The sequence below is a fragment of the Trichechus manatus genome, unplaced genomic scaffold (genome assembly GCF_000243295.1).
Source record: "Trichechus manatus latirostris isolate Lorelei unplaced genomic scaffold, TriManLat1.0 scaffold00184, whole genome shotgun sequence".
In the NCBI taxonomy this organism is placed as follows: domain Eukaryota; kingdom Metazoa; phylum Chordata; class Mammalia; order Sirenia; family Trichechidae; genus Trichechus; species Trichechus manatus.
This window is the reverse complement of record NW_004444120.1, coordinates 2,979,884-2,991,492: the sequence shown is the minus strand read 5'-3', so window position 1 is coordinate 2,991,492 and position 11,609 is coordinate 2,979,884. Positions and strand designations below refer to the sequence as shown.

The following is an 11,609-nucleotide window of genomic DNA, read 5'->3' as shown; positions in this document are numbered from 1 at the left end:
CATTTGTGAGGGCTACATGTTCTCAAGGGATTTTTCATTGTAAATGAAACATATGAAATACTTCTGTAAAAATATGGTTTGCAACATGTCTCAGTGACAAATGAGTGATAGAAAAAATAAACGCTGAAGGAGCTCAGAGGAGGAGGGGACCCAGGCACACTAGAGTGGTCTAGGAAGAATTCACAGAAAAGAGGAGACTTAAATCAGGCTTTGAGTGAATGTGAGTAGGATTTGGAAGGTATGGAGAAAGTGAAGGACATATCACATGAGGTACCCATCATGAACAAAGTACAGACACAGGCCTGCACAGACTCCCTCAAAAGCAGAATGACGGTTTAGTATAGTGGTTAAGAGCGTGGGCTTTGGAATCAGGCTACTGCCTACTATCTGTGTGACCTTGGGAAAGTTACTGATCGCTTCTTAGCTTCAGTTTTCAAATGAAGATAATAGTTCTTGCCTTGAAGGGTTATCATGCGGATTAAATGAGACAATGCATATAAAGCGCATAGTACAGTGCCTGACATATACCAAGACTTTATTAATAACATCTTGACAATAATAGTTGAGTTGTGGAATTTATCTTTTTTTTTTCCCCTGGGGAAACTGGGGAGCTACTGGAGATTTTTGTGCAGGGATATGATGCAATCAAAGCAATCTTTTTGGAAGATGAATGATGTAGTTGTATAAAGCTTTTGTGGAGAGAAAGAGGACAGAGGTAGGAATTCCAATTAGAAATAGACTTCAATCATTCAACAGTGAAATAATGAACTTGATTATGGTGTAGGCAAGGAAGGGATGGAAAGAAAAGATATTTAATTCAATTTTCATGATTGGTTTTTCGGGATAAAAGAATGGAAAGCTTCCAAGACAGGAGATATATTTTAATTCTGTTCATCTCTAGAGCTTATCCCATTGCCTGGTATACAGCTGTCATCAGTAAGTGTTTTTGAATGAATAAATGAGTGAATGAGTGAGTGAATGAATGAATAAATGAAAGAAAAATGACTCCTAGGTTATGAGCATAGGTAATTGCAAGAATGGCATTGGCCACTGACCAAATTCACCTCTTTCTTGGAATATTCTTGGTACCTATATACTCTCTACCAATCATACTTAAGCACAAAAATTTACGTGCTATATACACAGCGTTCTGAATCAAGTCAACAGTCACGCCTCTTTCTAAGGAAATTGTTCTACTGTAATGAGTGGAGGTAAAGGAATTGCTTTAGCCTAGGAAGTTTTGCTTTGTTTTGTTTTTGTAACTTGAATAGGGATGTTACGTACGAAATGTGTTCTCTTTAGGATTATAAAAACTAACAACTATGCAAGAATATCAAGACATTTGTTTTAAATTTTAGGATTCATAGATTGAGATTAAAAGACCCCTCCACTTTTACATTTATATAATTCTTGCCCTTTTTTTTTTCCATTTTATCACTTCACAATAAACTGGAGTAAATTATTTGTTTCTTTAGACCAATAACTTCTGCAGAAAATTCAATTTTTTGTTTTCTTAAAATGGAAGAAGTTCTAATACGACCAGGACTAGAATTTTGCTCTTATTGAAAGGTGAATATTTACTACCAATCTGTAGGCTACAGCTTAGAATTGCTTACCTAAGACACCAACATTCTTAGGTTTAAATTCACTCAAAGGCCTTCTTCATATTTTTTTAGAGAGCCAAAAAGAGACCAACTACAACCACATCTGGTAGTGGGACCCTAACTTTTATCCTTGATTGACCTTGTCAGAAATTACCAAGACATTGTAAAAGTTCTGTAACTCTCATTTGCTGGACATTTCCTAAGATCATTTTACCTTTTCAGGAACAAAACAGAACCAGTTCCCAGACTTGTCCCAAATGAAATAGGTGGAATTTAGCCATGTGACTGTGTGTGCTCTCACTGAAAACAAGATGCCCTCGGGAGCTATTCAGCAGTATTCACCTTCCTGTGTGCCAAGGTAATAGAAAATGACTTTGTTACCTGCAGTCTTTTTTTCTGGGTCCTGAATTGTGGTAATTATGTAAGATTCCAGCCCTTTTAACTAAGCTCTCATATACAATTAGGATATTATAGTAATTTATAGAGGCGTGTGGATTTTTGATGCCACAGGAAATAAGGTTATACAAGACCAAACCTGCCCTGGTGGGCAGTGGGAAAAAGACCTGTGCATGGTGCCACAGACCACCAAATACCCTATATCCTGGGGAATCAATTCCAGGAATCATCCATCTGTATTCTCTCTTCCTCTTCCTCCCACCACTAGGCTGATCCTGACCGCACAGAGTTAATGTCTGTATGATAACAGCATGGGGAGGGAGCAGGTGGGGAGAGCTTTGCATCAGTTAAATCACTATTGGCAGAGAATCGCTAATATCTGATGTTCATCACTGACCTGGGAGGTGGATGCTACCATGAAGAAATGTTAGAAACTAGCTTCACCAATCTCATTGTCAAAATGAGGTTAGCTCCCTGGACAGCTACTTCCTTCTGGCCCCTGCACAGTAGAAGAGAGTGGGCCCCTGACCCGTTAGGAGGGCTTCCATCCAGCCAAAGGTAGTAAGGAGGCCTGCATTAATTTAGGTATTTTCAGCAGCAAAGAAAAAAAAACTAATTCAAGGTAGCTTATGTGGACAGGGGATTTTTTGGAAGAATAGTAGAATATGTCACAGAGCCCAAAGAAAAGTTGAACACTCACTCTTCAGGAAGGGTAGGGAACAGCACATCTGTGGGGACCTGAGAGTAGTGATGACTTCCTTCCAGAGCCCTATTGGAAACAGACTCAGGCCTCAAAGACCTCCAGTCTCTGTGTCTCCATTCAGTATTTCATGTTCATAATAGACTCCAATTGTCCAGCTTGGGTTGGATGTCCATTCTTTCATTTATATGCTATGGCTGCTGGGGCAGAGACAAAGAACAGAAGGATGGTTACTAGAAGTCATGCCTATGGAGAGCTCAAGCAGTTCTCTGAGAAGTTAACCTAATAAGTTTGTTACTAGGTTCCAAGGCTCTGCAACAAGCCCGGGGAACTAAGAGAAAATGCCTCAAGAATGAAGGAAATCTCATCATTTCTGGAGGCATTAAAGATCGTTTCAGATCTTTGGGAAACCTCTCCTATGTCCACAAAATGATGGGCCATGAGATTCCTCATCACAGGTCTATCAGTTGTGTATTGCCCATGCCACCCCAAACTTCGTGGCTTAAAACAACTGTTTTAATTTGCTCACCATTCTGTGGGTTAGCAGTTTAGGGTGAGCTTAGTTGGGCAGCTCTTTTGCTGGTCTCATATAGAGTCACTCATGTGGCTCACACTGGAACTGGATAGTCCAAAAGAGCTTCACTCACTTACCTGGGGTTTGGTGCTGGCTGTCCGCTGGGCCCCTCTCGGCACGGTTCTTCATCCTCAACCAGGAAGATCCCAGTCTTCCTTACATGGCAGCCACATTCCAAGAGGGCAAGAGTGGAAGCTGCAAGTCCTCTTGAGGCTTAGGCTGGTACATTCCATTATGTCATATTTGCTGCATTCTTCTGGTCAGAGGGAGTCACAAGGCCAGCCCAGACTCAAGAGCTTGGGAAACAGTGTCTGTCTGTTGATATGAGGAAGGGCAAAGTCACAAGCAGTCAGGGATGAGAAGGATTATTGTCACCATTTTTGCAAGCAGTATGCTATTACTGAGAACTACCTGTATTAAAAAAAGTTCAAACATTTATAGAAAATATCCAGCCACGGAGAAAGGTTGCATAGCATGGAATTGTTATGTCCCTGTGAGAAGCTGGTCCTCAAAATATGACCCTTAAGATGTCTGTAGTTAACAGGACAGTTGTGTATAATGCACATCAGAAAGCATACTCAACTGAGATTAAGGGAGACTGTGTTATCAACTCAGCCTTATTACAGACTTTCTCTGTAAATTTTGCAAACAACTTAACACTTGAGCCTCAATTTCCTCATGAGTCAAATAAGGACAATGTGTAAATCATACAACTGTCATGAGAAAGAGCTCTGTGGGCTGTAAAATGTTTTACAAATGAAAAATCATTTAAAAGAATTCAAATTGTGAGACCTTGTTTTCCTCCCCTCCTCTAGTTCCGTGGCGTAAAACAAGGAATAATCTCAGGTTTATGTTGCTACAAAAGATATGTTTTCACGAAAATTTTCTTTCATCTAAATGCTTTTTGATGATTTTCCAGTGAATGGTAGTGCAAGCTATGGTTTTGCTAAGTGTACAAAAATGTGTGAAATTAAAATACCCGAGAGGAGAGTAATTGGATGTATCCATTTGAGGAAAAAAGGAAAGCGTGTGGAAAAGAAAATTAGCTTAAAAGCATAAGAGGCACTGTGTCTCTTAGACTATGTAAGAATAATTGAGATTCCTCTTTGTGGATAGTTTTAAAAGAAAATGATTTTAAATGGTAGAGTGTGTGCTAGCCTAGGTATGATAGGTGAACACAAATCTAACTTTGAAGAAGTAAAGGAAAAAACTTCTCTAAAAGGCCCCAACAAATTTCGTTAGAGAATGGGTTGTGACGCATATAAAAACACCACATTTTTAGTGTTCCCAGAGAAGAAGGTGGTATGATCAGAGTGAGTGAGTGTTCGGAGAGCCTTGTGAGATCATTTCAGCAAATAATGAGATATGAGTATATTCTCAAAATTTCATAGTTTCAGTTGGCCCCTTGTAGCAGACATCTGTGATGCATTCCACCTCATCCCCTTGGCCCACCTGATTCCAGCACACTTCCATGTGGTCTCATCTGTGTGCACCCAAAATGGGGAGTTCTCACCTCCGAGGGCAATCCTCAACCACTGGGCGTGGGAATTAGTGGATTAAAAAATGCCCAGCCTCCCTGTGTTTTAATGCAAGGGTTGGCAAACTTTGGCTCATGGGCCAAATCCAGCCCTTTTGTTTTTTTAAATAACATTTTATTGCAACACAGCCATATCCACTTGCTTGCATATTATCTATAGCTACTTTCATGCTACAATAGCAGAGTTGAGTAGTTGCGACAGAGATTTTACGGCCCGCAAAATTGAAAATATTTATCATCTGGCTCTTTACAGAAAATATTTGCTAACCCCTGCTCTAGTGGGATAATTCTGAGACACATTCCATGTGATTCCTCAGTGTCCCCCGCAAAATTGAAACCCAGTTGCCCACAGTGGTAACCAGCTCATTAATACACACTTTATTGGCTTCTTGCACTTCCCTGTCTCACTTTCCTTACGCCTTCATTTTTATTTCTTAGAATCGCTTTCCGAACAAATTATCTGCACCTGATACCTTGTCTCAGTATCTGCTTTGGGTAAACACAAACTGGGATAGACCTCAGTCCCCCTTCGTAGTCCTTCTCCGTTTCATTGGTTACACTTAGGAGACCTTGCTATGTTCGTTGACTTTGTGACTTACCATACTTTCCCACGTACAAAACTGAGACGCACAGTATGACGTGCCACTACAATAAATGCTTTATGGGAAAGATATTGACTTTTGCTACCAGTAACATATGCTTGCGTTTTCTACTCCATTTTACTCTCTTCTATTTCACTAAAAAATAGTTGGTCATGGTCAGACTTAACTCCGTTCTTTTCATGCTATACACTTGCCCTGACTAATCTCAACCACTGTCATGGCTTTAACCACCATTTCTGTGCTCGTAGACTTGATGGCACACAGTACAACAGTCTACAAAATAAATGTCTTCAGCCTGAATCCCCTACCTCCAAATTTATTTAGCCAACTGCCTGCTTAATATCTAGACCACAAATTTAACACTTCCTAAATCTAACACATCGTTTGTATAAGCTGCCGTATCTCCTCCTCCCCTCTCCCTGTCCTGTACTCTGCCTTTCTCACCACCGTCACGGTAATCACCTAGGGGACCCGGGAGCCTTCCTAAACTCCTTTTACTTTACCCTCCATCCAAATGGTCACGCATCCTAAATAGTTTTTTTTTTTTTTAATTGTGATTTAGGTGAAAGTTTACAGAGCAAATTAGTTTCTCAGTAAACAGTTAATACACAAATTGTTTTGTGACATTGGTTTGCAACCCCGCAATATGGCAACACTCTCCCGATCTCCACCCCAGCTTCCCTGTTTCTGTTCCTTCAGTTTACCTGTCCCTTCCTACCTTCTTGTCTTTGCTTTTGGGCTGGTGTGCCCATGAGTCCCGTGTACACGATTGAACTCTGAAGTACATTCCTCACGTGTGTTACTGTTGGCCCCGTAGACCTGTCTAATCTTTGGCTGAAGGGCGATCTCAGGAGTGACTTCAGTCCTGAGTTAAAAGGGTGGCTGGGGGTCATGCTCTGGGAGTTTCTCCAGTCTCTGTCAGACCAGCAAGCCTTTTTTTGTGTGTGTGAATTTGAATTTTGTTCTACATTTTTCTCCTGCTCTGTCTGCGACCCTTTATTGTGATCCCTGCCAGAGCAGTCAGTGGTGGTAACCAGGCACCATCTAGTTGTTCTGGGCTCAGTCTGGTGGTTGTGGTAGTTCGGTCCCTTAGTCCAATGTACAATTTTTTCCTTTGTGTCTTTGGTTTTCTTCATTCTTCTTTGCTCCAGCCAGGATGGGACCAGTAGATGTATCTTAGATGGCTGCTTGCAGGCTTTTAAGACCCTAGTCGCTACTCACCACAGTTGGTTGTAGAACATTTTTTTTTTTTGTAGACTATGTTATACCAATTGAGCTAGATGTCCCCCGAGATCATGGTCCCCCGCCCTCAGCCCAGTAGCTTGGTCCCTCAGGGTGCTGGATGTGTTTGTGTAGCTTCCATGACTTTGCCCTGGTCAAGTTGTTCTGACTTCCCCAGGATTGTGTACTGTCTTACCCTTCACCAAAGTTACCACTTATCTACTATCCAGTGTTTTTCCCTCACCACGCCTCCCCTTCCTCGTAACCATCAAAGATTGGTTCTTTGTGTGTGGAAACATTTTTCCTGGGTTTTTATAATAGTGGTCTCATACAGTATTTGTCCTTTTGTGATTGACTTGTTTCACTCAACATAATACCTTTCAGATTCATCCATATTGTGAGATGTTTTGCAGGTTCATCATTGTTCTTTATTGTTGCTTAGTATTCTATCGTGTGTATGTACCATAGTTTGCTTATCCATTTATCTGTTGATGGGCACTTAGATTGTTTCCATCTTTTTGCTATTGTGAATAATGCTGCAATGAACATGGGTGTGCATATGCCTATTCATGTGATGGCTGTTATTTCTCTAGGCTATATTCGTAGGAGTGGGATTGCTGGATCATTTCTATTTCTGGCTTTTTAAGGAAGTGCCATGTCGTTTTCCAAAATGATTGTACCATTTTGCATTCCTACCAGCAGTGCGTAAGAGTTCCAGTCTCCCTGTAGCCTCTCCAACATTTGTTATTTTCTGTTTTTTTGATTGTTGCTGTAATGTTGGGGAGAGATGGTATCTCATTGTAGTTTTGATTTGCATTTCTCTAATGGCTAGTGATCTCTGGCATTTCTTCATGTGTCTTGTAGCCACCTGAGTGTCTTCTTTGATGAAGTGTCTGTTCATATCCTTTACCCATTTATAAATTGGATTATTTGTCTTTTATTGTAGAGGTATTAGATTCTCCAATATATTTTTGAGATGAGACCTTTCCTAAGTAGTTTTTGAATTATTCTTCTCCTGTTTCTGTTGTTATTGTCCCAGTTTTGGCCTTCATTAATCTCTCCCTTGTATTATTGAACTAATCTATCAATTGATCTTTCTACTTCCTGTCTCTGGCCCATTAAATGTTTTCTTCACAAAACTACCGGAGTCATTTTCTAAAATGCCTCAGTCAAGGTATGGATCAGGGAAACAAAAATCACATGAAGTATTTTATGCAGTGATTCACTTAATACTACTAACTAGTGTTTAAAAAACTTTGGAAAGATTCTAGGACTTTAGATCAGAGAAGATTGCCAATGGCTTTGAAGTTTGCCAGTAGCTCTAAAATTTGCTAGTAGCTTTCTGGAGATGGGGAAGTGGCTACATCGCCCGGCTTAAGACTTAAGTAAACCACTGCTTATGTTCCATTGTGGGTGATTCACAGCAGAACACTGAGGAAAATCTAAAGTCTGCTGAAGCTCACACATCTGCCTGGCACTGGGGGAGGAGTAATGGTGGCCTTTGGTTCCCTTATACCTTCAAATTTGGCAGGATTCTAAGTTGGTGGACATTTAACTGGAATACTGCTGACAAGGGATCTGGGAAATGTATTCCCAGATTTCCAACTCATGCAACACAGGAGAGAGCAGGAAGGGGAGGGAATGGCTCTGGGGATCACAGATATTATGGCACACGTTCCCTCCAACACCAAACCGTTCAACCATGACAAACCACATAGTTATGAGGAAAGGAGAGTGGAGACAGGTGGTTTGTGCCTTCCCACTTCACCAACCACCTGTCTCCACTCTCCTTTCTTCCTTGGTGCCAATCTTATTGAATCACTTCCTTGGAGTTTCATGATTTCACTTTCCAGTTTCATGCTGCCATATCTTTGCATATGCTGTTCCAGGTCTGGAAGTGCCCCTAGTCCCCAACGTGAGCTTCTAGGCAAACTTCTATTTATCCTTAAGACCTCGATGCAAAGATCTCTTCTGTGAAGTTTTCTTGATTATACCCAGTAGATTTGACCCTCCCTTGAGACATCACTGTAGCTTGCACACACCTCTTTATTTTATCATTACAATATTCATTTATATGCCTGCCTTCTCTGCTATGCTACGGACTCCTTAATTGTTTCTTATTTATATTTGTCCCCCTAGTGCCCTGCCTAGTGTTTGGCTTATAATGGTGCTCAGTTCACATGGAGTAAGATAGATGAAAACTTCTGCAAGGGGCTGTGCCTTGAGGTTCATAGCATCAGTACACTGCCTATAAGAGATATAGTCCATGGCCAGACCATCCTGAACATGCCTGATCTCGTCTGATCTTGGAAGCTAAGAAGGGTTGGGCCTGGTTAGTACTTGGATGGGAGACTGCCTAGGATTACCAGGTGCTTCAGGCTTATAAGAGTCTCTAGGTGGTACAAACAGTTAACACCCTTGGCTGCTAATTGAAAAGTTGGGGATCTGAGTCCGCTCAGAAGAGCCTGGCAATCTGCTTCTTAAAAATCAGCCATCGAAAACCCTGTGGAGCACACTTCCACTCTGACACACATGGGGTGGCCATGGATCAATTCCAACGTGATGGCAACTGGTTTGGCAGGCTTAGGAATTTGACTAAATGAAAGAGTTGTTTTGATTATTCAGCATAGTTATTAACTTGTTTAAAACAGTGAGAAAATTTTGTTCCTCACAGATATAAGGGCTATATATATTTTTTTACCAGTAGAACTATTGAATATTCAATTTAAGTCTTTGTTATGGTTTATCTGTAAAAACATAAAAATGTTATGTTTACTGTAATTTTTAAACCAACAGTTCACCCTCAAATATGGGTTAATAAATGGATTAACATACAGGACTATTAATTTTAAAGCGAAAGATATTTTTGAAAATAACCACTGTAGAATGCACTGAAAGACACCCTAACAAACATCAATAAATCCTGGTCAATAGTCAAAAAAAAAAAAAAAAGAAAGAAAAAAAGAGATGTAGGGCACCAGACCCTTTGGGATAGAGATACCATTTGCTAAATTCTACCCCATGGAAAAGAGGGTTATATAGGTAGATTCCAGCTGTATTCCTGTTAACAGCCTGTATTCCTTGTCATATCTAAGTGATTATTCAGCAGCTGCCTGAATTTTTACTTCCCAAATATCCTTTCAAATGGATTGTGAATTTGGAGATGGTGTTGGACCCCGACTGGATACCATTCAGCTTAAACAAAAACAAACAAACAAAATGTACTCACCTAGAAATGCCTGCTTGCTTTGTTAGGCTGCAAGCTTTTTGAAGAAGGAAATGGTGATGGGTTGGGGATGGGGAAAGGGAAAGCTGGCCATCTTTTTGAGCAGAGAATGAGGAGGAGTGAATTTGTTTCCTAGGAGATAAGGCTCTTCTTTATTTAAAGTTTTCCCACAGAAAGCTTTCTGTACTAGTGTCTTCTTCTTAGTCATAAAAAAGTGCGCCATCAAAGATACAGCTCAAAACTGCTTTCAGTCAAGCTCTTTGTTGCAGCTACCAAAGGTGAGCCTAATCTCTTGGACTTCGGCCCATACTTTCTCTATTAGAGAGTCTAATAAAAACAACTAATAATACTAATTACAATAGACCTTTTAATTATTTTATCACTTAGTCACTAGGACAGGAGCCTTTAATAATAGATTCACTGGTAGAATATAAACTCATCCTCCCTCCATATAATCCCCACACTGCCCCACACCAGGCTTTCTCACATTCCCTGAGAGGAAGGGAGCACAATACTTGTTCAGCTCGCAGACTTGAAAATCAGTAGCATCTCCCTCCCAAGATGGCTTCAGAGGAATTAAAAGTAGCCTCTTATAAAAAAAAGATTGTGACTTATAAAAAAGAGATTGTGTACATGTGATCAGATGGAGTCAAATGTCTTCACAGACAGCTTTTATATGTCATGGTCGTTTGGAGGTAATAGAGGCAGTCTTAGGCAAAACCATGCGGAAGGTACATGCTACCCAAACACCTACTTAGCATTTTCCCCATCTCCAGTGATGACCACTCTTCCCAAGGTCAGGGAAAGTCTGTACCAACAGCACTGAAGTAGTGCAATGCAGTAAACACATTTCTAAGTGTCTGTCTAGCATACATCTCTCTTCTCTGAGCACTGTCACCCTCCTCTCACACCAGGTGGACCCCCACTAGTGACCTTTGTTCTATGAATACCTGAATTTGTGTTCACTGTTGATTCAACCAAGGTAGATATCTAACTTAAGATGGGCCAAATAATTCTCCCTCCAGGGAGTTTAAGTTGAGACCAAGAAGTACTGGTTTCTGTCTGAGCTAGGTGACTGGAGAAGATGTCAAGTTGAGGACAGTGCAGTTGTCATGCAGAGGGCTAGGGGTGAAAGAGGTCATGCAGAGAAATGCAGTGCAGGGACACTCAGGGTGCATCCTGCCCGGGATCCTGACTTCTCTTCAGGGTTCCTGTCCCTCCCTCTCGAGGTCTGGCTCACCTGGCTTTTTGTCTTAAGCCAGGTTGAAGTTGCCTTTTATTATTTATAACAAAAAGAACCTTGAGAAAGGCATGCACAAAGGTAAGGACATAATCAAGTATTTAGTAGCTTGTACTCTATCTCAAGGCATTGAGGTAAGGAAAACAATTGAGGGGAGTTCCATAGAGGGATGATGGTTTGTTAAGCCTGAGATTCAGAACAGAAGAAGCATGCACGCTCATGGCAGAGACAGTTGTGGGGTGTGTGTGTGTGTGTGTGTGTGTGTGTGTGTGTGTGTCTGGCAGAGAGAGAGAGAGAACATTTAGTGCCACGTCCAAAAATCTTTAAATGAATGTTGTTGTGACTGGTGTTTCATTTCAGATTTGCACTGAGAACGTTGATGATGGAGAGCGTCCTTGCAAAGTGAAGGATTCTGGTTAGAGGCTAGGGCAAGCCCTGCCAACTGCCCACCTTCCCTTTTTGTTTCTGAACTTTGGAATACTGAGGCAAAACTCGACAGCTTCCATCTT

At 41.0% G+C, this 11,609-nt stretch overlaps 1 pseudogene; it reads left to right on the top strand.

Annotated features, from left to right (window-relative positions):
• The first annotated feature begins 8,896 nt into the window (after positions 1 to 8,896).
• LOC111822626 (uncharacterized) lies at positions 8,897 to 9,015 on the top strand (annotated as a pseudogene).
• The last annotated feature ends 2,594 nt before the right edge of the window (positions 9,016 to 11,609 follow it).